At 44.1% G+C, this 27,623-nt stretch overlaps 1 protein-coding gene across 8 annotated transcripts in view; it reads right to left on the reverse strand.

Annotated features, from left to right (window-relative positions):
* TNRC6A (trinucleotide repeat containing adaptor 6A) overlaps positions 1 to 27,623 on the reverse strand; it is a 3,393,689-nt gene that overhangs the window by 1,496,725 nt on the left and 1,869,341 nt on the right. The gene's annotated exons all lie outside the window — the stretch shown is intronic.

A 27,623-nucleotide genomic window follows, 5' to 3' on the forward strand; every position in this document is an offset into this window, starting at 1 on the left:
TATCTGGAACCTGTATTTTCCTCCTATGACTGTTTTTTTTCTCCAGGTACTCCACTTTCCTTCCATATCTAAAGAAAAACGGCAGCTGACTGGTTTTAGCAAATTGCATTACTTATATACTGTATTTGTCCTTTCACTTGTAACCCAGGTTGGAGTAGCCCACTAACTCAAAAAATTGACAAATGAAAATAAACATCAAGTCTGCAACATGTCACCACTAACTGGAGTATGAAGAATCCTTTCACAACTGCTTTTGGATTCAGAAAATACAGGGACATGAACAAATTTGGATCACTAAGAGCAGTGTAGCATAATCACCCATCCACCCCTACCATTGTCACTTACTGCTACGTGGAGACTTCTACAGAATGCATTTTCCAAGCTCCAAGCCAGCAGACTATTGGATTCAATTATACACGGTTGGAACTAATAAGTGGACAGAAATATGCAATTGCAGAAATCAAAGTTTAAAAAAAAAGGTACAAGGACAATGCAGACATGGCTGGCATAATAAGAGAGAGAATAATGGAGAGGGAATGGGATACAGTGACTCCTGAGTTCAGGCTGTGAAGAAAAAGGAGGAAAAAAAGGCAAAGTACATTAAAGGATACCACACAAAACATTGCAGAAACGACAAAGAAAAAGAAGGAAAAAGTACTGTTAACCAGGTATGCCCACTAAATTAATTGTCCTTTTACAGCAGTGACCAGAGGAGAAACATGTTGGTTAAGTGAACTGTGTAGTCACAAAGTAGGCAAATGCAGTCTGTGGGAAGCAAACCCAGGATGTCTGCAGAGACTAAATCTAAAAAACATAAAAACATATTTAAAGCTATGCGAGATAGTTTGTATGGTTACGGCAAGACAGGCTTGCAGTTGCTAAAGCTACCACAAATATTTCTTAGTGAATCATATGAATGAGAAGGTTTAAGGAAGAGATAGTACAAGTGTTTAAAGGACAACAATGGGATTCTCTTATTAAATGCTCAAGTTCTCTGCCCTTTTTCTCCCTATTTATTGACCCTGCTATGAATAAACAACAAAGCATTTAAACTATTTCAAATTGACTTTCTCTCCCCCTTACTGTACTGTTGTGGTTTCATTTTCAAAAAACTTTTACCCTGCTCTGAAATGTCTCCAACTCCTTGATGTCATCAAAGCCACTGAATACAGGTAGTTTTCCGGCAAATTCCCTCCCTAAACTGACATCATCATGACTGTCCTAAAAACCCACCCATGCTGTGATGTCACAGCTCATGGACCCTCCTCTATCCATACAGAATGTAAAGGCTAGAACAAGGAAACAGTACATGAGTATCCTGCTTTGAGCTGTCAATCACAGTAGGTAAGAGCTCAAATTACCCTTAGCACTGACAGCTAGGGACGTTAGGTGTGAAGGAGGTTGGGAGATGAGATTCATGCTTCACAAAAAAACTGCAGCTTAGCCAGGCTAAAAAGAAGCAGCAGTAAAAAGCACTTTGAAGCTCTGTTCTGTGGCATTTGCACAGTTTGTGTTTTAAATTGTTACTGAACAGCATGGAATGTTACTTAAAACTAACCGAAAGACAGCAGGGTATAAATGCAAAGTCAATGCAGTGACAGGAGCTTTAGGAAGAGAGAGACCTGCGTGATGTAACTTTTTAGAGACAAGCACCCCATTGTGGGATACGCAGAGGCAGACTAAACAATAACAATTACTTGATGGATTTCAACAAACATTGCATGATGGACAATACAACTGCACTAATAGTCTATCTACTGCAGGCAATAAGATCATAATTATTGTTCATATGATACACTGTCATAAATGTCATTTCTTTAAATATCTCACCAACCAAATGGCAGAGATGGGACTACTTGGTCAAATAAAGCTCTCAACTGGATGAACAAAATGCTGCTGATAGTATGTTTGTAACTGGAGTGATTGCTGAGAAACTGTTTACAAAATATTACAAACTTAACAGATACTGTATTTTCTGAGACTTAATCTAGTTTTAAAACCTAGAATCTAATATATATATATATATATATATATATATATATATATATCTATATATCTATATATATATATATATATATATATCTATATCTATATCTATATATATATATATATATCTATATCTATATCTATATATATATATATATACACACACACACATATATATATATATATATATATATACACACACATACACACACACACACACATATATATTCCTATGAAATAGTGTGTGTTGAAGAGGTTGCATACTTGCACTACTTTAGTCACCCCTATGCTTCCAGAGATATCAATATTTGCTTGAAATAGGAGGACATCATTTGACTTCTCAAAAGCCTAAGCTCCCTCCATTGGAAGTTACAATGCAAACTTTCAGAGCTCCACTGAAGGAAATAAATTAAACAAATCAACACTGTTATCGCTTCTAGCTATATGAGACATATCGTACTAAGGATTAGATGTGCAACTACTATACAAAATCTCTTCTTGGGCACCTTATTCACATATATACACCCACTGGAGCACATGACTGCTAGTACACAAGGGGATGTATGGAAATGGAAACTCAAGTTTTCCTGCTCGCAATTAAGGATCACTATACAAGGGTATCCATAGCATGACAGAAAAAGGAGTAAAAGGAACTCCACCCTGGTCAAAGGAATGAAAAGGAAGTGCATGTACTAGAAAAAGAAAAAAAAAAGCAAAAAGGGGGCTGGTGGGAGGGTGTTGGCACTGGGGCAGTGATCTACTTCAACATCTAGTATGTTAATCATTGTACTACTGTTGCAGTAGCTCCTAGTTATATATAAGGATTGCTGACGCCTAAACAGAAAGGGTGGTGGAAAGACCAGAGTCCAGGATCTCAAGAAGAACAGCGTTAGCAAAGGCAGTTCTGGCCCTGGAAAGAGACTCAATCTTGTAATGTTTAGTAAAAGGGTGTAGACAGAACAAAGTTTCAACCTCTGGAATAGCTCTAGAACCACCACCTTTCCAAAAGCCCCCAGAAGTAACCACAGCTCTAGTGAAATGAGCCTTAACTCTCTGATAGGAAGTTTTTCCATGATGAGAGTAACAAAAAGTACAGTTGTGTACACTTACCATAAATGTAGATGTTTGAGTGTTTTCACTGTTGCTTGGGTTATCTGCCTGCAGGTACCCTCAGTCGGCCCTAATACCAGAGTCTTGGGATTTCTGCGTCGGATGCTGTCACCTCTTGATGACGTCAGGTCTTCAGGGGTATAAAACATGCAGCCGATGCCATTACATCAGTTTTTCTTGCCCCAGATGTCAGGAGCCCCCAAAATAGGAAGCAATTACATGGTGTGGAAAACCTCCAGTAAAAAGTAAATACCACAGCCATATGATACGGCCAAATGGAGGATAGGTAGAAAGCATAGAAGAGTCAGGGGGCTGGAGGGAGGGTAACCAGGACTGCAACAGTGAATACACTCTAACATCTACATTTATGGTACGTGTACACAATTGTACTATGTTCTTCGTGTTTCACTGTTGCAGTCATCACACTTGGGTTGATTCCCAAAGCTGAGGAAGGGTGGAAGCAGTCAAGAAATAGTAGGGCTGGCTAGCAGGCCTTGTAAAAATGCTGTGGCAAATCCAGCTCTGGATTTAGAAAAGACAGATAAGTGGTAATGCTTGGTGAAGGTGTGTACATAACTCCAAGTTGCAGCTTCCAGGATGTCCCTGGCAGGGACTCCCCTAAGAAATGCTGTAGAGGTTGAGATAGCCGTAGTGGAATGAGTTCTGATCCCCTGTGGGGTAAATTTTCCATGGTGCTTGTAACAGAAATGGATGCAGTGTGCTATTCACTTGGAAATAGTTTGCTTTGAAATGGCCTTGCTCTCTGCCCCTGTAGTAAAGCTGACTAGCAGCTGGTCAGATTTTCTGAAAGACTTAGTCTCATCAAAGTAGAATCTGAGTTGTCTGTGCACGTCCAAAGAGTGCAGAATCCATTCCCCTTTATTCTGAGGATTAGGGAAAAAGGTTGGTAAATGGATAGATTAGTTTAGAACCACACTGGATACCACCTTTGGCATATAAAATGGGTTAGTCCTGAAGGAAACCTTGTCAGCATGGAAAATAATGAAGGGTTCCACAGCCATTAGTACCTGTAACTCAGGCACTCTTCTTGCTGAAGAGATGGCTAGACGTAAGGCTGTTTTCCAAGAGAGGAATATTAACGGTGCTGACGCCGCAGGCTCAAAAGGGGGAAGTGTGAGCTTCTTCAGTACAAAGATAAGGTCTCAGGCAGGGGTGGGCTCTCTCCTTGGGGGTCTTAAATTGTTAGCTCCTCTTAGGAACTGTTTGACCAGAGGGTGAGAAAAGAGTGGTGGCTCAGTATTATGAGCTGAGATGTCTGAGGCATGAATCTTAATAGAAAAAAAGGATAAGCCTTTGTGGAGCAGCTCTGCTAGGTAATCTAGGATTTGAGATAAGGTGGGCACGGCTGTGTCCTTTCCTTGAAAATGGCTCCAAGAACAGTATCTTTTCCATTTTTCTGAATAGGATTTCCTAGTACTAGGCCATCTGACCTCAAGGATGAAGTCCAGCACCTGTTTGCTGAGGGTTGCTGGTGGAGTATTCAGGGAATAAGCCAGGCTGCAAGGTTCAGGGTCTGAAGATGAGGATGCAAAATCTGTTCCTCCTGCTGGGACAGCAGGGAGGGGGGTCTGATGTAGGTGCCAGGGTGGCACTGCTGCCAGACCGCATAGGAGTGGGTACCAGTGCTGGCGGGGCCAGTCCGGGGTAATAAGGATGGTCCTTGGTTTGTCCTGTTTGATCTCGAGTAGTACTTTTGAAAGAAGGGGCAGAGGGGGAAAGTGATAAATTGAGAGGTTTTCCCATGTAAAGGATAGGGAATTCACTTTCCATGCTTGGCTGTGGGGATTTTTTGGTGAAATATTTGCTCAATTGATGGTTTTGGGGGGAGGCAAAGAGGTCCACCTCTGGTGCCCCCCTCCTGTGGGTTAGAAGTTTGAATGAGTTGGGTTCCAGTTTCGACTCATGTGGGTCCAGTAAATTTCTGCTTACGTTGTCTGTCACTGAATTTTGTTTGCCTGGCAGGAAATGAGCTTGCAGGTGCACTTTGTTGCTCAAGGCTGTGTTCCACAGGGCCATGGCTAACCTGCAGAGCAGGTAGGAATGAGTTCCTCCCCTGCTTGTTTATGTACCACATAACTGTGGTGTTGTCTGTCTTTATCAAGAGTTGTCCTGGAAGGATAAGGTTTTTGAAGGCTGTCAGAGCATTCTGCACAGCTAGCATTTCTTTCTGATTGATATGTAGGTGAATTTGTACTGGTCTCCATTTGCCTTGAATGCATTTGCCAGTCATATGAGCCCCCCACGCATAGTCTGATGCGTCTGTTGACAGGGTTTGGGTGGCGAGGGGTTGAGTGAAAGGGAGTCCCTTGCTGTGGTTGCAAGCCTCTGCCCACCAAAGGAACTCTGCCCTTAGACCAGGAATGATAGGAATAATTGTTGCCTGGTCCTGAGAATGTTGGCACCAGAGACATTTTAAGTACCACTGAAGTTTCCTCATATGCAGTCTTGCATATGGAATTAGAAGAATGCATGAGGCCATGAACCCTAGGGCTTGCAGTATTTTTCTTGCAGACAGATGGGTCCTGGTGGCCATTAGTTTGAAGTAGTTTGTCAAATAAACCTGCTTTTCTGGAGTAAGGAATGCCATCTAGGAAGTTGTGTTCAAGCTTGCTCCCAGGAATACAATCTTTTGGCTGGGCACCCGATGTGATTTCTTTTTGTTGATGGTGTACCCCAGAGAAGTTAGAAGTCTCTTTACAAATACCAGGTGCTGAAGTAGCAATTCCTGATTGTCCACCTGAAAACAGGCAATCATCCAAGTATGGATAAATGTGAATATTACTCTGCCTGCAGTATGTAATGGCTACAGCCATGCACTTTGTGAATACCCTGGGGGCAGTACATAAGCCAAAGGGAAGTGCAGAGAACTGATCGTGCATAGAGCCTGCCCTGAAACGTAGATATTTCCTGCAAGATTCCCTTATGTGGATGTGCAGATAGGCTTCTTTTAGGTCCAGGGTGACTAGCCAGGAGTCTTTGGCTAGCATAGGAAGCAGCTGTTGTAGTGTAAGCATTTTGAATTTTGGGACCACCAGGAAGGTGTTGAAAATGGACATGTCAAGGACAGGGCACCAAGAGCCCTCTCTTTTCTGGGTACCAGGAACAGTCTAGAGTAGAAGCCCTGTCCTCTTTGCTCTATTGGAACAGGATGAATAGCCCTGATACTGAGAAAATAAAGTACTTGCTTTTGAGCCTCTGCCCACTGGTTTGGAGGAAGGTCTGGCAACCTGCTTGGGGTTGGCAGCGAGTGGAAGTAGAATCTGTATCCCTGGGACACAATGTTTAGAACCCACTGGTCCTGGGTAATGGACATCCAGTTTTTTGCATGCAGGGCGAGTTTTCCTCCTAGGGGTGCCAGTTCTTGGGCAAGGCTGGGAAGGATGATAGACAAGTCATTGTGAATTTTTTCCATAAGGGGGTGACTTACCACTCCCTGTTTTTGAGGGGGGAGCACTCCATTGTTTAGATCTCTGCGTACCCTGAGGCTGTAGCCTTGGTGGTCTGTTGGCCCTGGGTTTGGGCTAAGAAGACCTGGTAGAAACTGGAAAGGACCAGTTTTTTAAAGGCCAATGCCTACTGAATCTAGGTGGCTGTACTTGTAAGAAATCTTTTAACAGTTTGCATAGATTTATCTTTTTCCTCCATCTTTTTAGGAACCTCTTCTGCTTTTGTGCCAAACAAACATTCCTGGTTTAATGGAGCATCTAGTAATTTTGCTTTGACATGGTCTGGCAGAATTTGTTCCTTCAGCCAGGTATGCCTTCTCAGTACAGACCCAGTGACAGCAGCCCTGTAAGATGCTCTAAGGCAACAAAACCACACTGCAAAGTATGTTTACTGACTTGGCTTGCAGAATGCAGCAACTCTTGTAAATCTTTACTTTCTGCAAAATCTGGAAGCAACAACATTTTCGGTTTAATTAGTTCCGCAATATGCTGCTGGTACTTCAACATGTGAAACTGGCAATTTAAAGCCCTGATGGCAAGAGTTGCAGAGGTATATACCTCCGTGCCCCATCTGTCCAATGCCCTTGAATCCCTGTCCGAAGGATTAGGATTTTTGGCTTTAATACCTTTAGGTCCCTGGGAAATGGTCCCTGGATCCGCTGTGGGATTCTTAAAGAGAAATTTGTGAGAGTCAGGTACCCTGCAGTACCTGTCAGGCTTTATAGGAGCTGGTGGTAAAGTATCAGGAGTAAGACTGGATTGCATGAAAACATCATCTACAATATCCAGGACAGGGGGTATAGCTAGAGGCCTGTGCTGAGGCAAGTCTAAAAATTCTCTGAGTCTCTTTTTGGACTAGTAGTCATCCTGGCATTCCCAGCGGAAATGCTCTCTTAAGGTATGAAAGGTTTCACCACAAGAAAAGTCCTCTGGAGGGGAAGCAGTGGGAATGGAATCCTCTGCATCTGAATCCTCATAGCTAGATAATGGTATGTCCTGGTAATCAGAGGTATCAGAGTCATTGGACTTGTCGTCTGTTGAGTCAGAAGGGAAATCAATTATTTGTCTTTTAGAGAGGGAAGGCTGGCTTCCCTTAATTAGAGTTATAAGGTCTTCAGCCATTCTAAGATTAGTTTCTGTGGCATGGGAGCTTGAGCATGTGCTTTGGTCATCTGTTTCTAGGCGTAGTGCAAACTCTGGAACCCAGAAAAGTACAGTTGTGTACCTTACCATAAATGTAGATGTTCGAGTGTATTCACTGTTGCAGTCATTACACTTGGGTTATCCTGCTGGCAGGCTACCCGCAGTCGGTCTGAATTCCAAAGACCTGGTCCGGCGTCGGTTGCTGTCGCCTCTTCCCTGACGTCAGTGCACCAGGGGTATACAAGATGCAGCAGACGCCATTTTCTTCAGTTTTTCTTGCCCCAGATGTCAGGTGCCCCCAAAAGGGTAGGCTAAAAATTCTGCTTATAAAAAAGCATGCACTAACCAACATTACCTTCATCTACAAGCAAATACACCACATAGGTTGTATAGGCTAGAGAAGTACAGATAAGTCCCAGCAAAGAAAGGGGTATGGAGGGAGGGTAACCTGGACTGCAACAGTGAATACACTCGAACATCTACATTTATGGTAGGTACACAACTGTACTATGTTCGTCGTGTTTCACTGTTGCAGTCATTACACTTGGGTTGAATCCCAAAGCTGAGGTTGGGTGGCTGGGTCTAAATAGAATTAGGAGTGGCTATGAGGCCTTGCAGAACTGCACTGGCAAAGCCTGCTCTGGATTTAGAATAAAGAGGTAGGTGGTAGTGCTTTGTAAAAGTGTGCACTGAAGTCCAAGTTGCAGCCTCCAAAATATCATTGGTTGGTACTCCTATGAGGAAGGCTGCTGAAGTGGCTGCTGCTCTGGTTGAATGTGGCCTAATGCCCTCAGGCACTGATTTGCCATGTTGTGAATAGCAGAAACGAATGCAGTGGCCTATCCATTTTGAAATAGTCTGCTTTGAGATAGCCTTTCCCTGTGATTCTGCAGCATATGCCACTAAAAGTTGCTCAGTCTTTCTGAAAACTTTAGTTTTGTCCAAGTAGAAGCGTAGCTATCTGTGTATGTCCAAAGAATGCAGAAGTCTCTCCCCTTTATTCTGTGGGTTGGATAAAAGGTAGGCAAATGAATGGTTTGATTAAGAGCCACACTGGACACTACCTTAGGCATAAATGTCAGGTTCGTCCTTAGAGAAACCCTGTCCGGATGGAAAATAATAAAAGGTTCCACAGCCATTAATGCCTGTAACTCTGAGACTCTTCTTACTGAAGTTATTGCTAGAAGCAGAGCCGTTTTCCATGATAAGAATTTTATCTCGGCTGTATTGGCTGGCTCAAAAGGAGGCAGTGTGACCTTTTCCAAGACAAAATTGAGGTCCCATGTAGGTATCGGTGCTCTCCTTGGTGGTCTTATGTTTTTGGCCCCTCTGAGGTACTGCCTTAGCAGTAGATGTGAAAAAATAGGTGGTTCTGTATTGTAATGAGCTGAAATGGCAAAGGCATGGATCTTAATTGATGACAAGGATACGCCTTTGTCCAGCATCTCAATCAGGTATTGTAAAATTTGAGGAATATTTGGAACAAGCATGTCAATTCCTTGTGCCTGGTTCCAAGCACAGAATCTCTTCCATTTTTCTGCATAACATTTTCTGGTGCTGAGCCTCCTGGCCTCCAAAATAACACCCATAACTGCTTTAGGGAGAGGTGTGTTCTGAGTGGTTATATTATCTGCCATGCAGCCAGATTTAAGGTTCTGAGTTGGTTGTGCAGGATCTGATTGTTTTGTTGGGTCAGTAGATGAGGAATTTGAGGTAAAGTCCAAGCTGAGCCTTGAGACAAGCTCTTTAGGATTGGATACCAGTGCTGGCGTGGCCAGTCTGGGGCAATCAGTATCATTTTTGGCTTCTCGTCTGACCTTCAGGAGTACCTTGGGGAGGAGAGGCAATGGAGGAAAGGCATATACAGTAAGGGTTTTACAGATGAATGATAGAGCATCTACCTTCCATGCTTGTTTGTGATGTCTTTGTGCAGAATCTCTGTAGATGGCAGTTGTGAGGGGAGGCAAATAGATCTATGTCTGGGCATCCCCATTTCCTTGTTATAATGCTGAAGACTTGTGAATCTAGTTTCCACTCGTGAGGGTCCATGAGGTTTCTGCTTAGTTAATCTGCCAGAGTATTTGTCTTTCCTGGTAGGAATTGTGCTTGCAGGTGCACTTGATAAGTCAATGCTGTGTTCCACAAAATCATTGCTTGTCTGCAGAGGGGGTAGGAATGTGTGCCCCCTTACTTGTTTATGTACCACATGACTGTAGTATTGTCTGTCTTTATCAACAGTTGTCCTGGATGGAGTAGGTTCTTGAAGGCTGTCAGGGCATTCTGTACAGCTAGCATCTCTTTTGACTGATATGAAGATGCATTTGGCTTGCGGGCCACGTGCCCTGAATACATTTTCCTGCCATGTGGGCCCCCCCCAGGCATAATCTGATGCATCTGTTGTTAGTGTCTGCCTGGCTGTGGGTAAAGTGAATGGCTGTCCCTTGTTGTGGTGACAGGCCAGTGCCCACCATCGAAACTCCTGTTGCAGGCAGAGAATGAGGGTAATTAATGTTTCCAGGCTGTGGCAATGTTGAGTCCAAACACTTTTTAGGTACCATTGTAGCTTCCTCATATGCAGTCTTGCATATGGAATTAGTAGAATGCAGGATGCCATGAAGCCCAAAGCCTGCAGAATTTTTCTTGCAGGTAGCTGGGTCTTTGTTGCCATCTTTTTGAAGTAAGAAGTCAGTTGCCTTTGCTTGTCTGGCGTGAGATAAGCCATCTGGGCAGTTGTATTTAAGCTTGCACCCAGTGAATATTATCTCTTGAGAGGGTACTAGTTTTGATTTCTTTTCGTTTACTGTGTACCCTAGGCAAATTAGTAATCTTTTTACAAACGCCAGATGCTTCAGTAGAATGTCCTTGCTCTCTGCTTGAATGAAGCAGTCATCCAAGTAGGGATATATTTGAATTCCTCTTTGTCTGCAAAATGCAATTACTGGTGCCAGGCATTTTGCGAAGACCCTGGGCGCAGTAGATAAGCCAAAGGGCAGTGCAGAGAATTGGGAGTGCATTGAACCAGCTATGAATCTGAGGTATCTTCTGCAAGACTGTATGATTGGAAGATGCAAGCATGCCTCTTTGAGGTCCAAAGTTACAAGCCAAGCCTTCTTGCCCAGCATGGGCAGAAGCTGCTGCAGTGTCAACATTTTGAATTTTGGGACGTCCAGAAAAGTGTTTAGAATAGACAGGTCTAGTACTGGTCTCCAGGCTTTGTCCTTTCTGGGTACCAAGAAAAGTCTCGAGTAAAATCCTTGTCCCTGCTCCTGCTGTGGTACTCACTGAATAGCCCTCATGTCCATGAGAGATGAAATTTGCTTTTGTGCCTCTGCCCATTGATTGTGTGGCAGGTCTGGCATACCTTTTGTCTTTGGAAGTGTGTGAAAGTGGAACCTGTAGCCCTGAGAAACTATGTTCAAGACCCATTTGTCCTGGGTGATCATGTGCCAATTTTGTGAAAAAAGTGCTAGCTTTCCCCCTCTAAGGGTGCTGTCAAAAGATAAGTGCTTGGCATTGGCAGTGGAAAGTCATTGGGACGGTTTCCTATATGGCTGGGATTTGTCTTCTCCACTTTTGAAAGTAGAAGCACCCCATTGTTTAGGCTTGTATGGGCCTTGGGGCTGAGATCTGCCTCTAGGGAGTCTGTATCTGCCTCTTTGTGGCCTGTCTGACACTGGAAAGGACCAATTCTTAGTAGGCCAGTTCCTGCTACATCTGGGTGGCTGAACCTGTAAAAAATCCTTTACTGTCTGCATAGATTTCGCTTTATCCTCCAGTTTCCTTTTAACACCTCTTCTGCCTCAACACCAAAGTATCATGCTGCAATGGATCATCCAATAATTTTGCTTTAACATGATCAGGCAGATTCTGCTCCTTTAACCAAGCATGCCTTCTAATGACAGAGCCTGTAACAGCGGCCCTGCAAGAGGCCTCCAGTGAATGAAAACCACATTGCAAAGTATGCTTTCCCACGTGTTCAGCTGCATGCAATAAATCCTGCATTTCCTTGTTTTCAGAACATTCAGAATTTGTCAACATTTTCTGTTTTAGCAGTGACAATAAGTATTGCTAATATTTAAGCATATGAAACTGACCATTTAAAGCCCTTACAGCAAAGGTAGCAGAGATGTAGACTTTTTTCCCTCACCTGCCCAGTGCTCTAGAATCCCTATCAGAGGGGACAGGGTTTTTTGCAGTGGAAGCCCTGACCCCTTTGGGACCCTGAGATATAGTTTCTGGGTCAGCAGCAGGGTTTTTATATAGAAATGTATGTGAATCTGGAACCCTGTAATACCTGCCTGGTTTAACGGATGCAGGGGGTAGAGAGTCAGGGGACAGGCCGGACTCTGAAAATACATCTACAATGTCTAGTACAGGTGGAATAGCAAGAGGTCTGTGCTGAGGCAGTAAAAGAAAATCTCTGAGCCTTTTCTCAGATTCTGAGCAATCTTGGCTCTCCCAGTGAAAATGTGCCCTCATGGTATGCAGGGTTTCCCCAAAAGAATAGTCCTCAGGAGGAGAGGCTGAAGGGATAAGATTCTTCAGCATCAGAATCCTCATAGGGAGGAAGAGAGTATCCCTGTTCTGAAGAGGAGTCAGATGAAATGGAAACCTGATCAGAAGAATCATGTCTTGCCTAGGCCTCATCAGGAGGGGGATGGGAACTCCTGATCAAAGTAATTAGGTCTTCGGCCATTTTGAGCATCTGTTTCTTAGGCATGGAAGTCTGTCCAGGAAAATGCTGTACTTGTTTCTTTGTCTTTAAGGCTGCCTTAGTCTTTGCCTTGGAAGCTGAGGTTGGCTTGATATATAACTGTGTAGGTCTGAAAACACCCTCAGAAGCCGATGCCTGCTCAGCGGCTCTGGACCCATCTGAGGGAATAGTTTCCGACGGTCCAATACTTTGAGTATCCAGAGGCCTAGTTGTCTCCACGTGGGAGTCGGAAGCGGCCTGTGGCTCTGAGGTAGTGGGTGACGGGGGGCTGCAAAAGCACCGGAGAACCGGCGACTGGCCTAGCGGAGGCCTTGTCATCGGTTTTGGACCTCGGATGCCTGTCCTTTTCTTTTTCCCTGCGCTTTTTATGAACTCCGGTTGTCGGCTGTTCCGACGGCATTATATAATTAAACCTTCGGCCAAAGTAATGAAAGGCAAAATCGTACCAACGCTTAATAGTGCGTTGGTTAAATCTAGCACAAAACCGACAACTAGCAATGTCGTCAGGGAAGAGGAAACAGACGCCGGACCAGAACTTTGGAATTCAGGCCGATTGCGGGTAGCCTGCCAGCAGGATAACCCAAGTGTAATGACTGCAACAGTGAAACATGATGAACATCTCAGTCGTTTTAGTCTGAAACTAAGTCGGTTTAATACGAACATCGGAAGGTCAGAATACATCCTCACAAGCCAGTGCCAGCACAGCTGCTCCAGACCCATTCAAGGTAGAGACATCCACAGGTTCCATAATCAAAGAAGCATCTCACGGCATACCCGACTCCAAATGGGTCTCAGTGGAGGCCTGCGAATCTGTAGAAGCGGGTATCAGGGGCTGCGAAGGAGCCTCACTGAGTACCGGCAGACTGGCAACTAGCTTAATGGAAGCGTCGTTGGCAGTTTTGGAGCTATGTGGTCTGAGTCTGTCTTTATCCTTACGTTTTTTCGGAAGATCGGTAGTCAGATGGCTTACTGAAGCCATTTCGGAATATGGAGAATGAGAGCAAAAGAATTTAGCAACAAAAATAGCCAGAAGACAAATAGTTTGGCCATTAAACAAGGCACAAAACCGACAGCGAGGGACGTCATGGTCTGGGCCTAAACAGGTGACCCAGTAAGAATGAAAATCTCTGTGAGGTACTTGCTTTCCACAGGCAAGACAATTGTTACCTTTTTCTGACATCGGTTAGAGCAAGAAAAAAGAATCCCCAACGGTGTACTTAGCTTTAGAAGAATTCAGGTTTGAAACTCAAAAAATGAAAATTTCGGGTAGCGGCGACCGGCACTTGCGAACTGCTTCTGCTCTGGGCTCCTGTAAGGCAAGAAAAGCTGATGTAATGGCGCCACCTGCATGTTTTATACCCCGGATGACCTGACGTCATGGAAGAGGCGACAGCATCCAATGCAACCTGACGTCATGGAAGAGGCGACAGCATCCAATGCAGAAATCACAAGACTCTGGTATTTGGGCTGACTGAGGGCTACTTCCAGGCAGATAATCAAAGTGTGATGACTGCAACAGCGAAACACAAAGAACATCTGGACAGAAGTGGACAACCATTTTCAACTGCGTTTAGAAATAGGATGTCTTTTTTCCTTTCCCTCAATGAGGTAAAGAGTTGGTTACAATAAGTCCTTAGTCCTGCCCAAAATAGTATCAGAGTTGCCTGTGAAATCCAAAGCATAAAGAATCCTTTGCACACTGCTTTTGGATTCAGGAAATATAGGAACAAAGACCGATTTATTCAATGTTGATTCAGAAACTACTATGGGTACACAAAGGTTATGTTACTTAAGTTCCTTGTGGAAGATGAGACAGGACTGAACAGACATAAAAGCTTCTGACTAGGATACTCTTTTAGTCAAACTCAGCAGTAAGCAAAACGGTCTTCCACTGTAAGTATTTCAAGTCATCTGGAGAAGCTGGTTCAAAAGGTGGAAGGGTTAGCTTTTCCAGAACAAAGTTCATATTCCATCATAGAGTTGCATGCTTTCTCAGTGGACAGACATGTAACACCCCTTCCAGAAATTCCTTTACTTGGAAAAAGGAAGAGGGGAGGGTGTCCAATGGCAGACAAGCAGAAATTGCAGATAGACACACCTTGACATAAAAGCTGGATATGCATGTATAACCATTTCACATAGGTACTAGAGACCCAAAGGGGCCTCTGGTCTAGATGGGTCCTGGCCTCACCTCTGGCACCATCTAGAACATCTCTCTTCCATTTTGCCAAATATAATTTTCCAGTAGCAGGTTTTAAAGCTTCCTTTAACACCTGATGCACAATCTGGGGGGGGGGGTGCCTAAATGGGATCAAAAACCCCTCATCCAATTATATGAAGGTTCTGCAGGTGAGGTAGACAAGTGATCCTCTGTCCCAAGTCCAGTCTGTGAAAAGAAGTTTGTGGTAATTGCCTTTGGCCAGTTTCCTAAGTAAGAACCAATGTTGTCTGGACCAAGAGGGAGTAACCAGACGTAACCTGACAATCCTTCTGTATATTTAGAACTCTGATAATCTCGTGTGTGTGGGGGGGGATTGAATAAAGGTACATACCTGTCCATGAGAAAGCATCCATTTTTCCAGGCCTTTCTGCAAGGTGCCCTGGCACAGAACTTCTTAAACTGTGTGCTGGAAATGGAGGCAAACAGATTTACTTGGGAAGTTATCCACAGGTGGTGGACCGAGTCCTAGAAGACCTTTGGTGTAACATTTAGTCACAAGGCGCTCTCTCGTATTTGCTAGGAGTGTCTGCTCTGACAGTATACAAGCTACCTTTAGGGAGCGATTATGTGGAGTTGCTAATTCTCAGGCAATCCTAACCAGTCTGCAATAGGGATAAGCCTTGGTGCGCCCCACCTTCATGTACCACATAACTAGTAATGATCCTGGAGGCTACGGCTGATGGAAGGCTTGCAATGCATTTACCAAAGCCTTTGTCTCTTTCTGAGACGTGGATTACAGGTCCCCTGAACCCTGACCCCACCCCCCTTGGACACTGCAAATATGAAGAGTCTGTCATCACTGACTGGACAGGAGTGGAGGAAGAAAGGGAAATCCTGGAATGATCTGGACCAGGTTTGCACAACTTTAGTTCCTTTTTGGCAAAACTCAGCATTGGTGCAGGAAAGAACACATTATGTTGGTGCTGGGCCAAAAATGATGTGAAGCACTGAATTTTCTTCATATATAGACTTGCTGAAGAACCGTGAAGACAGCTGATACCATATAAACCCAGCATCCTTACGTAATCTTTGCAGTGCTCAAAGATTGGTGTGCTAGATCCAGAGAATGAGAATGTTCACGGTATACCTTTTCTGGAAAAAGAAATGCCATCAAGAGGGTTGTCTAGCATTTGTCCCAAAAATGGCAACCTGTAAGGAGTCATGAGACAATATTTTAAGGCTGAATCTGAAACCTAGATTATGAAACAAATTTACTAGAAGAAAAGTTTGAGAATTCTGAAAATATTCTACTAAAATGACACAATCATCCAATATAGCTAGATATGGATCCCTTGCAGTCAGAAAAAAAAAACATCAGAGATAGGCATTTTGTAAATATCCTTTGAGCTGTTGAAAGTACAAATGGCAAATAAATAAACTGAAAATGTGATCCAGAAACACAAAATCTTAAAAATCTGAAGTCTTTGTGAACTGGAATGTGATGAGCATCATTAATTTCTAGGGTCACAAGAGAGGAGTAATGGGGGCATTAAGAGAAACATATGTACGGTAGGCATCTTGAATTTTATCACTTTTATAAATGGGTTTGGAAAGGAAAGACACAGTACAGGTCTCTAAGTACCCTCTTTTTCTTGAGTGCTGCAGGCAGTCCCTGGGTTAAGGACGAGATCTGTTTTTTTAACTGCCAGTTGTAGTCAAATTTGTATGCAAGTGGAAATACGTACAAATGGTTCTTATTAAATGTCACAATCAAATGTTTGACTCAGTCTAGTACTTATTTTACTTTTCTTTGCATAGAAAATGCTTCAGAAACACTTCCAAATAAAAAACAATAAAAGATAATACTGTGCTCTGTAGTAATAGCAATACTGCAGTTACAGTGTAATAACACTACAGTAACTATATGCATACACAACAGTACAGTCCTGTACAAACTGTAAAAAACATTAAAGAAACAGTTCTTGAAACAGTTCAACTGGAAAAAAGGATAATTACTGTAAAGGTCAACACTCATTTGTGAGTTAACATTATCACAATTATTAACTGGATGATGTAGAAAATGATGGACTTGATGGATAGAATGGGCTTGGTGGTGCAGATGCAGGGTTTGATTCTCCTGCTGGAGACAGGGAATTTACTACTGCAGTCAATTTCTTGAAGTAGGCATCAAGGGAGGTTCGCGCCAAGCTTTTCTTTTTTTCATCATAAATGGCCTTACACCAGCTGACGCCCTCAGTAACTCTACAGTAAACTTGGGTGAACCTCTCTGCATTAGGATCTTGCTCCTCTAACTTTGCCAGTCCTGCATCAATAAGACAAAAGGCTTTAGCTAACACATGTCATGGTTCTAGGTCCCAATTTTCTTTCTTAAATGCTACTGCCTGCTGCTCCAGTCCCATAAGGTCTTCATTGGTCAGTTTTTTGCCATGGGAGTCAAGCAACTCTATGACATCTGTGTCAGTGATGTTTAACTGCAGCTGATTACCAATATCAACCACAGCTTGCCTGGCTTCAGCAATATCATCATCTGTAGAAGCTTGTAAAGCAGGTGCAAATTGTGAGCACAATTTGTTCCACACTCCTTTCACATTTGACTGCTTTACTTTATCCTAAGTATCGACAATATTTTTGATGGCATCATAGATGCTATCATTCTTCCAGAACTCTCTTAAGGTCATCACATTATCTTTGGTAGCCCTGACTGCTTATGAGGAGGTCCGCCATAGATAAAAAGAAGTTATGTACTTACCATAACATTCCATGCGAGTTTTTCATCTCGCCTTCATTCTTATGGATGGGTTCAGAGCAGATCGTTCGGCTGCGAGTCAGCCTATTGCAAAGCTCGAGGTCTTCAAATAGCTCGAGGCCAAGTCCCTATCCCATGATGCACCTAGAGTTACCTCAGATCTTGTTTGCTGCGTATAACAATACCATATGTCATTCTATCACTCCCAAGAGAAGGTATAGAAGGGTTGAGCAACCAGGATGGATCCAGCATCTCGGTCATCTAAAAGCCCAGGAGGGGGTAGGAGGGAGGGATGTAAGAATGAAGACTAGATGAACAACTCACATGGAATGTTATGGTAAGTACATACTTCTGTATGTGGAGTTGTTCTATCTCGCCGTTCATGTTTACTGATGGGTAGCATCCCAAGCACCATCTACCTCGGGTGGCTCACGGGAGTATATTTCTCAGGACAGTGGATCCAAAGGAGGCCCTGTCCCTACAGGCCCTATCAACTTTGTAATGAGTGATAGAGGTATGAGGTTTTGACCAAGTGGCTGCTGCGCAAATGTTATCAATAGGAAGTCTAGCAGAAAAAGCAGAGGATGTAGAAACTGCTCTGGTTGTGTGAGCTTTAATTTTATGCTGTAAGGGCATATTGGCAGCTGAATAAGCAAAGGTGATACAATCAGATAACCATTTAGAAAGAGTTGTTTTAGCCACTGGCATACCTTTTCTGGAATCTGAAAATGAAAAAAAGCTGGTCTGATTTCCTGAAATCTTTTGTTCAATCCAAATAAAATCTGAGCTGTCTGTGAACATCAAGTTTGTGCAGCATGTACTCTGGATTGTTGGAGTGGTTGGGGAAGAAAACTGGCAAATCAATAATTTGGTTGAGATTAGTTTCAGTGCAAACTCTGGCCAAGAAAGAAAGGTTTGTTCGAAGTGAGACTGTCAGCATGGAAAACCAAATAAGGAGGCCTAATGGACAAGGCTTGAAGCTCTGGCACACTGCGGGCAGAAGTAGCAACTAAAAAGATGGTTTTCCATGACAAAAATTTGAGGTCGCATCAGGAAGCTGGATCAAATGGAGGAAGGATTATGCGGGAAAGCATAAAATTTAGATTCCATGGAGAACAGGGAGATTTCACAGGTGGTCTAATATGAAAGGTCCCTTTGAAAAAGGCTTTGGATAATTTGTGTGACATAATATTCAACCCTTCAAATCCAAAATGAAAATCAGATATGGCAGCAAGTTGAACACGGACTGTTGCGGCTGCAGCTCCTTTATGGAAGATCATGGTCAAAAATGATAGAATAGGGGCCATAGGGGCTTGGTAAAAATCAATATTATTTTAGAAGCCATGCAGAATTTTTTTTTCCATTTGCTAAGGTATAGCTTCCTTGTAGAGGATTTGTGAGAGGATAAGAGAATTTGCTTCATCTCACTGGAGAGGTTATGGAACCTGGCTATGATGGGAATTGGAGTAGCCAAGCTGTCAGCTTCAGAGACTGCAGAGAGGGATGAAGTTCCCCCGACGAGTGCGTCAGAATTTCTGGAATTGGGTCCAGAATCCAGGGGTCCTCCAAAAGATGAAGTTGAAGTAAGGGGAACCAAATCTGACGAGGCCAATGAGGAGCTATTAGAATGATAGTCCTTCTCAGGGCTTTCGCTTTCTGTAATACCTTGGGTATCAACAGGATTGGTGGGAATGCATAGAGGAGACCTGGGGGGCCAATCATGAATGACTGCATCCCCTTGGGGCTTCTCCGGGAGGGGGAATCAGGTCTAAGTAGCTTCTGCATTTGGTGTTCATGTGACTGGCAAAAAGGTCGCAGCACGGCTGGCCCCACTTGTGGAATATCCTGTAGACTATTTATGTCTTGAGGGACCACTCGTGGGGCAAGAAAAATTGCTCTGCTCAGCTTGTCTGCTATCACGTTGGATTTCTCCGGTATGTGCATTGCTAACAGAAAGCACTGGGTGGATATAGACCACTGCCATACTCTTTGGGCCTCACGACAAAGGGGGTAGGATCTGGTTCCTCCTTATTTGTTCAAGTACCAGACCACTAACATGTTGTCCATCTGAATTCACAATCGTACCCAGAGGAACAGAGTACTGGAAGTACTGCAACGCCAAAAGTATTGCTCTCATCTCTAGGACATTGATATGCAGATGTGTGTCTTGATCAGTCCATGTGCCTTGGGCTGTTCCCTGAAAATGCCCCCACCACCAACCTATCAGGGAAGCGTCCGTGGTCACTGTGGCCACTGGTGGGGGTAAGAGAAATGGATGCCCTATCGTAACATGAAGTGAGGTCATCTACCACTGAAGATCCTTTTTGCAGGAATTTGTGATCAATATCATGTGAGACATGGGGAACTCTTTGTAAGACCACTGAGTGAACAGCCGCCACTGCAGTATCCGCATGTGCATATGACCCAGTGGTATGGCCATAATTGCTGCTGCTGCCATCATTCCTAACAATTTCAGAACTTCTGATGCTGGTGCTTTGTTTTTGGATATTAGAATGCAGACATGCTGACAGACAAGTAAGACTCTTTCTACTGGAAGTCTTATCATGGTGGTAGTGGTGTCCAGTTCTGCTCCGATAAAGACGATATGCTGCAATGGTGACAAGGCAGATTTTTCTGAGTTTATTGTAATGCCCAGCTGGTTGCAGAATGACAGAGTGGATTCCCTGGCCTGAAAGAGTTGATGCCTGGTGGTTGCGGTGAGGAGTCAATAGTCCAGATACAGAAACACCTGGAATCCTAAAGGTCTCAGGTGAGCAGTGACCACTGCCATGCATTTGGTGAACACTCTGGGGGCTGTAGTGAGACACAAGGGCAGGGCTCGAAACTGGTAATGATTGGCTTCCAGCTAGAAGCGCAGATGATCACTGGATGCCCTGGCCATTTTTATGTGGTAGTACGCATCCAGGAGATATATCGAGCACATCTAATTGTCTTTCCCTAAGAAGGGAAGTATTGACTGAAGCGTGACCATCCGAAACTTCTCTTTCTTTATAGATTTATTTAGTTTGCTGAGGTCCAATATAGGTCTACAGTCCCCTGTCCTTTTTTTGGAACTAAAAAGAATCTTGCGTAAATTCCGGATTCTGTGTGATCTAATGGGACTGGTGGGATGACTCTTTCTTAGCTATGTCTGGAACTCTACTGTGGCTTGTTCCCTGTAACTGGGTGGAATGTCCAAGATTTTTCTTGTCGGTGGAGGGGGTGTGGCAAATGGGATGAAGTATCATCTGGAAATTATACTTTGTACCCAGTTGTAGTTTATTTTCAGCCAGGTGTATGGGTACAAAGATAAGTGACCCCCAATTACCTCCAGAGCAGGACAGTAGGGCCTCCTTTCAGGAGCGCTGGTAGGGCTTCCCAAAGAAGTGATCTCTGTCACTCTGGTTTTGCGGACCCCCTCTGCCACAAGGGTGGCGTCTTCCATTATTGCCCCCCCTCCTCTGCACCTGGAGGGGGGTTCACCACGTGTGTCCTAAAAGGCTCCTTGGGCTTTTCGGAAAGTACAGTTGTGTACACTTACCATAAATGCATTCACTGTTCCAGTCATTACACTTGGGTTATCTGTCTGCAGGTAGCCCTCAGTCAGCCCGAATACCAGTGTCTTAGTATTTCTGTGTCAGATGCTGTCGCTTCTTCCATGATGTCAGGTCATCAGGGGTATAAAATAGGCAGCCGACGCCATTACATCAGTTTTTCTTGCCCCAAATGTCAGGAGCCCCCAAAGAGGGAGCTAGTATATGGTGGGGAACACCACCAGTAAAAAGTAAATACCAATGTCATTAGGAATGGCCACAGAGAGGAGAGAAGAGGTAGATAGACAGAGAAAGCCAGGGGGCTGGAGGGAGAGAAACCAGGACTGCAACAGTGAATACACTCGAACATCTACATTTACGGTAAGTGTACACAACTGTACTATGTTCTTCGTATTTCACTGTTGCAGTCATCACACTTTGGTTGATTCCCAAAGCTGAGGAAGGGTGGAGGCAGTCAAGAAGTGTTAGGGCTGGCTAGTAGGCCTTGAAAAACTGCTGTAGCAAATCCAGCCCTGGATTTGGAAATGATAGGCAAGTAGTAAAGCTTGGTGAAGGTGTGTACAGAACTCCAGGTTGCAGATTCCAGGATGGTAGGGACTCCCCTGAGAAGTGCTGTAGAGGTAGAAGTAGCCCTAGTGGAATGTGTTCTGACCCCCTGTGGGGTTGGTTTTCCATGGCTTGGATGCAGTGTGCTATCCATTTGGAAATGGTTCGTTTTGAAATGGCCTTACCCTCTGACCCTGCAGCAAAGATGACTAGCAACTGGTCAGATTTTTTGAAAGGCTTAGTCCTATCCAGGTAGAACCTGAGCTGCCTGTGGACGTCCAAGGAGTGCAGGATCCTTTCCCCTTTATTCTGAGGCCTAGGGAAGAAGGTTGGTATATGGATGGATTGGTTTAGAGATGCACTGGACACCACCTTAGGCATAAAGGACAAGTTAGTCCTGAGGGAAACCCTGTCAGCATGGAAAATAATGAAGGGGTTCAAAGCCATTACAGCCTGTAACTAAGACACTCTTCTAGCTGAAGTTATGGCTAAAAGCAAGGCTGTTTTCTAACAGAGGAATTTTAACTCTGCTAAGACAGCAGGTTCAAAGTGGGGAAGCGTGAGTTTTTCCAGTACAAAGTTAAGGTCCCAGGCAGGGGTGGGTGCTCTCCTAGGGGGGCCTTAAGTTGTTAGCCCCTCTCAGGAACTGTTTGATGAGAGGGTGAGAAAATAGAGGCAGCTCAGTATTATAATGAGCTGAGATGGCAGAGGCATGAATTTTAATGGAGGAGAAGGATAGGCCTCTGTGGAGTAGCTCTGCTAGGCAATCCAGGATTAGAGGTAAGGAGGGTACTGCTGTGCCTTCCTCTAGACTGAATCCAAGAACAATATCTTTTCCACTTTTCAGCATAGGATTTCCTAGTACTAGGCCTTCTGGCTTCAAGAATGATGTCCAGCACCTGTTTGCTTAGGGTTGCTGGTAGGGTACTAAAGGGTAAGCCAGGTTGCAAGGTTTAGGGTTTGCAATTGTGGATGCAAAATCTATTCCTCCTGCTGAAACAGCAGGGTAGGAGTCAGGTGTAGGTGCCAGGGTGGCACCGTTGTCAGGCTGCTCAGGAGTGGGTACCAGTGCTGGCGTGGCCAGTCTGGGGCAATAAGAATTGCCCTTAGCCTGTCTTGTTTTATACTGATTAGTACTCTTGAGAGAAGGGGCAAAGGGGAAAGGTATAGATTGAGAGGTTTGCCCATTGAAAGGATAGGGCATCCACCTTCCAGGCCCTGCTGTGAGGGTTTCTGGTGCAGTATTTGTTAAGTGGTTGTTCTCGGGGGAGGAAAAGAGATCCAGCTCCGGTGTCCCCCACCTCTGGATCAGAAGAGTGAAGGTGTTGGGCTCCAATTTCCACTCGTGTGGGTCTAGGAGATTTCTGCTTAAGTCGTCTGCCAGTGAATTTTGTTTGCCTGCTAGTAATTGAGCTTGTAGATGCACTTGGTTGCTCAAGGCGGTGTTCCACAGGGCCATGGCTAACCTGCAAAGTGGGTAAGAATGGGTTCCCCCCTGCTTATGTACCACATAACTGTGGTGTTGTCTGTTTTTATCAACAGTTGTCCTGAAAGGATTAGATATCTGAAGGCTGTCAGAGCAATCTGTACAGCTAGCATCTCTTTTTTGATTGATGTGCAGGAGAATCTACCTTGGGCTCCAGTGGCCCTGAATGCATTTGCCTGCCATGTTGTGCCCCCCATGCATAGTCTGATGCATCTGTTGTCAGGGTTTGGATGGCTAGGGGTTGAGTGAAATGCAGTCCACTGTTGTGATTGCATGCTTCTGCCCACCAAAGGAACTCAAAAGACAAGGTATGATAGGATGACTGTTTCCAGGTCCTGAGAATGTTGGCACCAAAGACTTTTTAAGTACCATTGAAGCTTCCTCATATGCAGTCTTGCATATGGAATTAGCAGAATACATGAGACTATGACCCCTAGGGCTTGCAGTATTTTTCTTGCAGATAGCTGGGTTCTGGTGGCCATTTGTTTTAAGTAGTCTGTCAGATAGACCTGTTTTCTGAAGTGAGAAATGCCATCTGGGAAGTTGTGTCCAAGCTTGCTCCCAGGAATACAATATTTTGACTGGGTACCAGTTGTGATTTCTTTTCATTGATGGTGTACCCAATGAAGTGGCTATTTACAAATGCCAGGTGCTGAAGTAGCAATTCCTGACTGTCCACCTGAATCAGGCAGTTGACCAAGTATCGGTAAATCTGGATATTTCTCTGCCTGCATTATGCAAAGGCTGGAGCCAGGCACTTTGTGAATACCTTGGGAGCAGTAGATAAGCCAAAGGGAAGTGCAAAGAACTGATAGTGCACAGAGCCTGCCCTGAAACGTAGATATTTCCTGCATGACTCCCTTATGGGGATGTGCAGATAAGCTTCATTTAAGTCTAGAATGACTAACCAGGCATCCTTGGCTAGCATAGGGAGAAGCTGTTGCAGGGTAAGCATCTTGAATTTTGGGACCACCAGAAAGGTGTTGAGAATTGAAAAATCCAGGATTGGGCACCAACAGCCCTCTTTTCTTGGCACCAGGAAAAGTATGAAGTAGAAACCCTGACCCCTTTGTTCTACTGAAACAGGCTGAATAGCTCTGATATTGAGCAGGGAAAGTACTTGCTTTTGAGCCTTTGCCCCATGGTTTGGAGGAAGGTCTGAAAATCCACTTGGGGTTGGTAGTGACTGGAAGTAGAATTTGTACCCCTGGGATACAATGTTGATGACCCATCAATCCTGAGTAATGGACATCCAGTTTTTTTCATGAAGGGCAAGTTTTCCTCCTAGGGACACAAGCTGATGGACAGGGCTGGGAAGGAGAATTGAGAAGTCAATGTGAACGTTTTCCATAGGGGCAGCTTACCACTCCGTGTTTTTGGGGTGGGGGCACTCCATTGTTTAGATCGCTGCACACCCTGAGACTGTAGTCTGGGTGGCCTGTTTCCCCTGGGTCTTGTCTGGGAAGGTCTTGAAGGGGCTGGAAAGGGCCAGTGTTTTGAAGGGCAATGTCTACTGAATCTAGGTGGTTGCACTTGTAAGAATTCTTTAACAGTTAGCATAGATTTAGCTTTTTCTTCCATCTTGTTAAGAACATCTGCTTTGGTGCCAAACAAATAGTCCTTATTTAAAGGAGCGTCTAGTAATTTGGATATGACATGATCTGGCAAGGTTTGCTCCTTCAGCCAAGCATGTCTTCTCAGTACAGAACCAGTGACTGCAGCCCTGCAAGATGCTTCCAGGGCATCAAAGCCACACTGCAAAGTATGCTTACTAACTTGGTTCGCAGAATGCATTAGCTCTTGTAAAGCTTTATTTTCTGCACAATCTGGAAATACCTTTTTTTGTTTAATTAGTTCCATAATATGTTACTGGTACAGCAAACATGTGAAACTGGCAATTCAATGCCATGAAAGCAAGAGTAGCAGAGGTATATATCTTCTTACCCCATCTGTCTAAAGCTCTGGAATCCCTGTCAGAAGGGGTAGGATTTTTGGCTGTAGTAGCCTTAATACCTTTAGGTCACTGTGAAATGATCTCTGGATCAGCAATAGGACTCTTGAAAAAAAACTTGTGGTAATCAGGTACTCTGCAAGTACCTGTCAGGTTTCCTAGGGGGCGGGGATAACGTAATCTGGAGTAAAACTGGATTCCATAAAAACATCATCTACAACATCCAGGACAGGGGGTATAGCTAGAAGCCTGTACTGAGGCAACTCAAAGTTCTCTGAGTCTCTTTTTGGACTGAGGATAGTCCTGGCATTCCCAGCAGAATTGCTTTCAAAGTATGCAAGATTCCACCAAAAGAAAAATCCTCTGGAGGGGAGTCAGAGGGAATGGATTCCTCTACATCTGAATCCTCATAGGCTGATAAGGGCATGTCCCTGATAATCAGAAGTTTAAGAATCATCAGACTCCTGGTCTGTAGAGTCAGAAGGAAACTCAATTCTTTGTCTCTTCGCAGGGGAAGGCTGTCATCCCCTAATCAGGGTAATAAGGTATTCAACTATTCTACGTATTTGTTTTTGTTGCATGGGAGCTTGAGCATGCGCTTTGGTCGTCTGTTTTCTAGGTGTAGTGCATACTCTGGGCCTCAGAAACTGGTCTACATCACATAATCGAACTTCCAAAATTTCGAACACCATATGTTCAAACTTGGAAGTCCGAAATGTGATGACACTGAAACCTCAGAACAGCAAATTTTCTCCCAGGGAAAAAAATTGCTGTTCCAAAAAACACACACACACTACACAAGCACACCAAAAACCTAACAAACCTACACTAAACCTTACATACACAACTATCTATGCACTAACCCTAACCCAAACCCTAAGGTCCGTCACTATCGCACACTTACCTTACCCGCACCCTAACCCTAAAGTCCGTCACTATCTCACAATTACTTTACCCGCCCCTAACGCTAAAGTCGGTTGCTACAGCCGACATCTTACCCGCACCCTAACCCCAACATCCGTCACACTAACACACTTACCTTAACCCGTTCCGTAACTTTCGCACCAAAGTGGAAAAATGTCGAAGCCGCAGAAATAGCCAACCAAATTCTTTCCCTGGGAAAGTATTCGTATTTCCGCGGCTTCGACAGTTTCAATTTTCGAAATTCCCTGTTCGAACTTCTGGTGTTCGAACATCTGAAAAGTCAATTAAATGACACAGACCCTAAGAAAAGTACAGTTTTGTACCTACCATAAATGTAGATGTTCGAAGATCCACATTGCTGCAGTCCTTACACTTGGGTAGTCCGCTGTCCTCGGTCGGCCCGAATATCAAAGTATAAGGCTGATGTCGGTCAAGGCGCATTTGACTGACATCAGGACGTCAGGGTACAAATGCGCATGACCGACGTCATATCCTCAGTCTTTTCTTGCCCCAGATGTCAGAAGACCCTAAAAATAAAGGTCAAAACCAAAAGACAGCAAACAACCAACCAACCACCCTTGCACTAACTATATGTACAATATATACAATATACACAATATGTACAACCCAACGCACACAACCGCCTCTAACTACAGAGGGGAAGGAGGGAATTGACTGCAGCAATGTGGATCTTGAACATCTACATTTATGGTAGGTACAAAACTGTACTATGTTCTTCATCTCACATTGCTGCAGTCCTTACACTTGGGTAGAATCCCAAAGCAGAGGTAAGGAGGATGGCTAACTACAAGGAAGCAGGAGCTGCCAAAATGCCCTGCAAAACAGCAGTGGCAAAACCAGCCCTGGATTTAGAGTAAAGTGGCAGGAGATAATGCCTAGAGAAAGTATGCACTGAACTCCAAGTAGCTGCCTCCAAAATATCCTTGGTTGCCACTCCCCTCAAAAAAGCTGTTGATGTGGCAGTAGCCCTAGTGGAATGAGGCCTAATCCCAGCTGGAATCTCCTTGCCATGATGGGAATAACAGAAAGCAATGCAAAACCCAATCCACTTAGAAATAGTTTGTTTTGACACAGGCTTGGCCTGAGAACTCAAAGCAAAAGAAACAAACAACTGCTGAGACTGTCTGAACCCTTTAGTTCTGTCCAAATAATAACGCAACTGCCTGTGTACATCTAAAGTGTGCAAAATCTTTTCCCCTTTATTTTGGGGATTTGCATAAAAAGTAGGCAAATGAATAGTTTGGTTTAAAGCCACACTAGAAACCACCTTAGGCATAAAGGAAGGATTAGTACGTAATGATACCCTATCCTTATGGAAAATCAAGAAAGGCTCAACCGCCATAAGGGCCTGCAATTCAGAAAAGTACAGTTTTGTACCTACCATAAATGTAGATGTTCGAGGATCCACATTGCTGCAGTCCTAACTATTGGGTAGTCCGCTGTCCAGTCGGCCCGAATACCAAAGTATATGGCTGACGTCGGTCAGGGCGCATTAGACTGACGTCAGTACGTCAGGGTACTAATGCGCATGACCGACGTCATATCCTCAGTCTTTTCTTGCCCCAGATGTCAGAAGACCCTAAAAAGACAAGGCCAAATATACCTGCACCAAAAATATGTACAATATATACAAAATTACCAGAATATAACCTCACCTACACAACCACCCCTAAACACAGAGGGAAGGAGGGAGGGTAAATTGACTGCAGCAATGTGGATCCTCGAACATCTACATTTATGGTAGGTACAAAACTCTACTATGTTCTTCATTCCACATTGCTGCAGTCCTAACT

This window comes from Protopterus annectens, chromosome 12.part0, assembly GCF_019279795.1.
Source record: "Protopterus annectens isolate FY-2018-M chromosome 12.part0, PAN1.0, whole genome shotgun sequence".
Taxonomy (NCBI): domain Eukaryota; kingdom Metazoa; phylum Chordata; order Ceratodontiformes; family Protopteridae; genus Protopterus; species Protopterus annectens.